Below are 6,000 nucleotides of genomic sequence, written 5' to 3'. Positions count from 1 at the left end.
ACTCAGGACATTGAGGTGCTAATGGGCACTTGGCTTCATAACGGATAGGACTTAAACAGATTATGCAAGCCTCTTGGTATGGCGGTTGTACTGGTTGTGAAGAAATGTGTCCTACTGTTAATAGTTGGTTCATTTTTCTAGACAATATTTTGACTTTCTGAGCAATATCTGCACTATGACCTACCTTATATAGGCCACCTTGCTTCATACCACTAAGGTTCGATTGCTTCTCATGTCAAGAGGTAGACGCATGGTGTAAGGAATTTTACTCAGATTTTCAAACAACTTTCGTGCTTGTACATCACTTTTAGTTATAAACGTCCCACCACAGGCTGAGTCGACCATTTGTTTGAATGAGTCAGTAAAACCAGAATAAAAAATGTGAACAAGTTGCCACTGGGGTATCTGATGATGAGGACACTGATGAAGTAAATCCCAAAACCTTTCCCAAGTCTCATGGAAGTGCTCACTATCAATTTGAGAAAAATTGGTAATGGCACGTCGTATCTGATTGGTTTTACCTATGGAAAAGTATTTGTCCAAAATTTTTTGCCTCAATTGGTTCTAGGTTATGATAGAGTTGGTGGGCAAGGAATTTAGCCAGTATTTGGCCTTATCCTTAAGTAAAAAAGGAAACAGTCTCAACCTAAGGGCCTTATCTATAAAATTTTAGAGTTTCACTGTAGAATAGGTGTGACAACCCTCACTACTGTTTACTGATAACACCACTAATTACTGCTAAACTAAGACTGATCATGATAAGTAATTGAATTGATTGAAATTCTGAGCTAATTTATTGAGTGTGTTAGTTTAAATGCATGTCTATCTGTTTGACTGTTAAATGATTTGTTCATATGTTATGTTTTAAACTGCAAATTGAAGGCCTTATCGGCGGCCGAATCTGAAAATGATTAGTGTTATGTGTTGACTAGAATTTATGTAATTTTATGATATATTTAATTGAAATGTGATTTGGTATGTTTAAATTGGATTAAATAATGCTAATTTACAAGAGTTGGACTTATTCACCAAATTGCCATGCTTAGTGGGCCACTTTCTCCAACACCTTGAGGCTTGAGTACACTTAGACATATCTTTTGCTCAACCATTTTGAGAGACAAACCGACTAGAGAGAAAAAGAGTAGAAGAAAGCTTGATTCCATCTCAATTTGGCTTGGAAAACTTGAAAGAATTGAAGAGAGAATTGGCAAATTGAACTTCTAGACTTGGAATTGAAGACCTAAGGTAGAGAATTTATCTTCTTGTTTGTGTATTTGAGCTAATTCTTGCATGGTTCATGAATCATAAGTGATCTAAGTCTAGAATTGGTTCTAACATGTTGAATTAAAGCTTAATCCATGCATGCATGTCCTTATATGGAAGTTTTGAGGTTATGTTCATGGAAATTATTGCATGCATGTTCATGTTTTTGGTCTTGATCCATGAACTCACCATGTTTTGAAGTTAAACATTGCATTTGATCTTGTTTTGTAGCATTGGAGTTCCTAGGAACCCATGCATGTGTTGAATTTGCATTGTTATTCATGTTCATGAAAACTTCTTTGACATTGTGTTCAATTGAACTACCTTTGGGCTTTGATTTCTCAAATTGATCTTTGAAACATGTTATATTATGAGTTTACAAGTGTTTTCCAGAAAATTAGCTCAAAAGGATCGAATTTGGTACATTTAAAGTTGATTTTGAGCTTGAAGGTTCAATCTGGAATTTCCAGAATTTGGACTCACGCTCGAGCGGGGAACTCCACGCTCGAGAGTACAACCTGTGTTCATGCAGTCTGCTCGAGCGGGAAATGCGTGTATCCAGTACTTTGCATGCATTTACAGTCCGCTCGAGCGGGAGAATGCACGCTCGAGCGAGGACTTGTGTCTTACGCTCGAGCGGAAGTCGAGCGCTCATCGAGCGTGAATTTCACCCATCCAGTACTTTTGCAGTCCGCTCGAGCGGAGTAAGTCACGCTCGAGCGGGGATCTTTTGTCTGCACGTCCGCTCGAGCGGGGAAACCCACGCTCGAGCGGGACCCCTGTTTTCTGAAAATTCTAAAAAGTGTTTTAAAGTGCATCTTTGCATCCTTATTCCATCCTAGGTACTCTTAGGCCTAGTTTAAGGCATCTTAGTAAGGATATTGATGTAGAACCACACTGAGGCAAATTAGGGATTAAGTTATTATTTCCCAACTGTGTAGCTTAGTGTGTGTTCGTTCTGTAACTGTGTAGGGTTGGCATCCGAGGATGCTCTAGCTGCTTATAGCCCAGTGCTCTGTGAGTAACAATGTTGTAAAGATATATTCAACCATGAATATTTTCTGAATGATCAACTGTACTTCTTTTTGAAATGATATTTCTTACTGAATGAATGCTTGTCTTATTTGCGAACTATATTCATGGCATCTATAGCAATTTATTGTTACTGTACTGTACTGTACTGCTACTGTCACAGAGATCTCTGTCGGTTCCTATGCTTGGAACCACTACTGTTTACTGATATGATGGCCATCAATTGACTGTTCGGTCTGATAAGACCTACTGTACTATTTGCTATTGGGTGTACCACTTATGACTGCTATAATTGAATAACTGATATACTGTTCAAATGACTGTTTTAAATACTCAAAGGACATTCATTCTTAACCTCTTTACGCATGTGTTATTCACTGGGTTTTAGCTCACTGTTTATATATATGTAGGTATCCAGGCACCAGATCGGAGCCAGGGGCGTGGGGTTTAAACTCCCTTTTTGTCAAGCCAACCAACGTGCCTCACTGCGAGGTTCCAAGTGCTGCCAAGCTAAGGCTGCTTTGGGGCGTTTTAGATCTCCCCTTTTTCTGTCTCTGTTTTGTATAGACTGTATAGACTGCTACTGTACTGTTCTGGTAGGGACTTGGTCCCTAACCTGAATGATTGTATATGATGTATGTATATACTGTTTTTGTTCTGAATGTGAATATGTTATGAAAAGTCTTTTTGCATACAGACTGTCACAGCTCATTGGACATCTTTTATTACTGTTTTGGCTTCTGCCAGCACCTCTATTATGTATTATTGTTTTACTGTTAAGCAGGCCTTCGGTAATCTCGGATTACTGGCCGGTTACGGTGCTAAACCCATAGGGGCGGGTTTGGGTCGTGACAACAGGTCTCTAAAACTCACTGAGATATTTATAGGGATCCTCATTACTAAGCCTGTGAAAAGATGAAAGCATTTGAATGGTACTAGGCTTAACCTCATAATGGGTTACTTCGGTAATTGGCAATTGAATACAAGATGATGAAACATCAGCGGTAGGGGTAAAATGTGCCTTCAGTGACCTAGGTTAGTCAATTACTGCTTTAGCCATTGCTAAAGTCAGTTTAAATTTCCAGAGATTTCTAATAGTCCACTCTAGTTTAGGGTCATACAATAATTTTGGAAGACAAGAACGACGACCATGCATACAACACACTCACATTTATTATTATTATTATTATTTTTTACAACAACACAAAGAAAGAAAACACCTGCAAATTAGTACAACAAAAATAAATAACACTTTACAAGATAATAAAATAAATGTACAACATATCAGGAGTCATAAACTACCCTTTAAGAAAAATTAAAGTGTGATAAAAAGAAAAGGGGGTTATAAGACCTCCCAAAGAAAGGAAAAAAATATGCAATAAAGTAAATTGTAATAAAATAAATGTTAGTAGTTAGTAGTCAGAATTTTTTTATATCCTTAGAGTTATATGTTCAGCAAAGGTCATCCACCAGTGTCCAACAAAAGTAAATATCCTACAAGTTATATGTCCAGCATGGGTATTTCCTTAATGGAACAGTATGAATATTTTTAATGGTTTTTTAATTTTTTATTTATTTTGATTTGTTGATTTTTTTTAGTTCACCTGCACAAAAAAGAAAAATTGATAAAAACAAAAACTAATTGAAATTTCTAGAAAAAAAAAAAAAAAAACTTGCCAAAGTCCCTAACAACAGTGCCAAAATTTGATGTTGTCGTTTGCACACCAAAATAAAATGAATAAAACTGGTAGCAACTATTATTACGAAGTATAACGGTTGAGAACGGGTGTCGAATCATTGCGACTAGGACAAGTTATTTTTAGTTCAAAGATTTCGATTTTGAAAATAAAAAGTGAGAAAAAGAAACCTCAGGGTCTAGAATCTGTTAGATAATGTCTCAATGGGACCACATAATTAAATGTAGTGTTATCATTTATAAGAAGCCTACAATTTAAGTGATTCAATTTAGTTAATAGGCTTAAGGGTATATGTGTTATGGACCTAATGTGTAGATACTAGTTGTATAATTTCTATTTCTATGAGGGGCAGAAATAGAAATTAAAACATATTGGTTAAAGTTGGTTTTCATTCCTTTTGAACTTCCACAACCTTTCAGTTTTGAAAACCAATAAATAGAAATTAAAACCAATAATGGTTAAAGTTGGTTTTTATTCCTTTTAAACTTTCACAACCTTTCAGTTTTGAAAACCAATTACAACCTTTAAAAGGTTATGGTCCCTATTCCTTCCCAAGTGAAAATAAGAACACTGTTTTTTTTTTCTAAATCCTCTCAAGGAGAAACATAAGGCACCAAAGGGGAAAGGATTAGAAGACAATAACATAATCAATAACAAAGAGTTCATTGATAATCACGCTTCCGTTTAACCGATCATCAATGGATTCAGGTATATCATTTTGTCTTGATTTCTTGATAATACACATGGTAAATGATCCAAAGTGTAAGGTTTATGTTAACAATTGGTATCAAAGCCAACATATCATGTGTCTTATCAGAATTGATATGCTTTATTCATTCTATTTAGTTTCCTGGAATCAGATTCTGAATTTTCTTATGGATGTAAATTCTGTTTTTTCCTGTTTTGTTCTGTGAAAATGACAATCTGTTTTCTGGAATTGTAGTATGATTTGGTGGGCAGTTTTTTTTTTTTTTTTTTTTTTCTCTCTCAAATGGATGAACATCATGTATTTATATATATATAGATATATCTTGCGATTTGATCAGTTTAATTTTGAACATCATAAAAAAAAAACTATTTGTTTTTGGACCCGTCAATTCTATTTATATATGTATATATATAATTGGAATTGCTGCAGATTATATAACATATACGGGGTCACAAATTTAGAAATCTTTAAATTTAATATAATTTCATACAACGTCTACAGAAATTTAATTTTCTAACATTCTCAATATAAGTCAATTCAAACAAGATGTCACAAAAGTGATCTCTCTTGTCTAGATTGTTTTATATGGAATGTTTTGAAGTTCATGTCTGTGTATCTCATGCGGGTATTTATCGGTCCAAAGACATGATTAAGACTTGGCAGAATTACACACACATTTTGTGGTGATAAAAATGTGCCAATTGTCAAGAAAACCTAATGTGAATAATAAATCCATCAAAAGATAGATTTGTTATTTGACATAACTTATTGTCAATGTTTGATCATTACAACAAGAATACCACTTATAGTTAATATCACTACCCAAAGGCTTGGTATTAATGTTGTGCTAGGTATCTTGAGATGTTGTCATTAAATTAATTTATTTAGAGATTATCTGTTTGGTAACTTAATGTGAACATATATTGTATATCTCCAGGAACATGAGGTAGAAAATAGAATGTCGAAAGATGATCCAATCAACTTTCGTCAGGCCATGGAAAGTTCCAACTCTCATAAGTGGATAGAAGCCATGAATGAAGAATATAAGTCTATGCAAGACAATAAAGTTTGGGAACTTGTCTCATTACCAGTTGGTGCGAAGCCCGTAGGTTGTAAATGGATATTTAAAACCAAAAGGGATTCAAATGGTAATGTGGAGAGGTATAAGGCACGTCTTGTAGCCAAAGGCTTTACTCAAAAAGAATGAATTGACTTTAAAGAAACTTTCTCTCCAGTTTCTTCGAAAGATTCTTTTAGGACAATTATGGCGCTTGTTGCATATTTTGATCTTGAGTTGCA

At 35.0% G+C, this 6,000-nt stretch overlaps 1 non-coding gene across 1 annotated transcript; it reads left to right on the top strand.

The window, feature by feature from the left end:
* Positions 1-405: 405 nt before the first annotated feature.
* On the top strand, positions 406-510 carry LOC114294211 (small nucleolar RNA R71). Its single transcript, XR_003640401.2, has one exon. It is a non-coding gene; the product is annotated as a small nucleolar RNA R71 (small nucleolar RNA).
* The last annotated feature ends 5,490 nt before the right edge of the window (positions 511-6,000 follow it).

This window comes from Camellia sinensis, chromosome 1 (assembly GCF_055761805.1).
Source record: "Camellia sinensis isolate YWXY chromosome 1, ASM5576180v1, whole genome shotgun sequence".
NCBI classification, from domain to species: Eukaryota; Viridiplantae; Streptophyta; class Magnoliopsida; order Ericales; family Theaceae; genus Camellia; species Camellia sinensis.
This window is presented reverse-complemented; position numbering and strand designations above follow the sequence as displayed.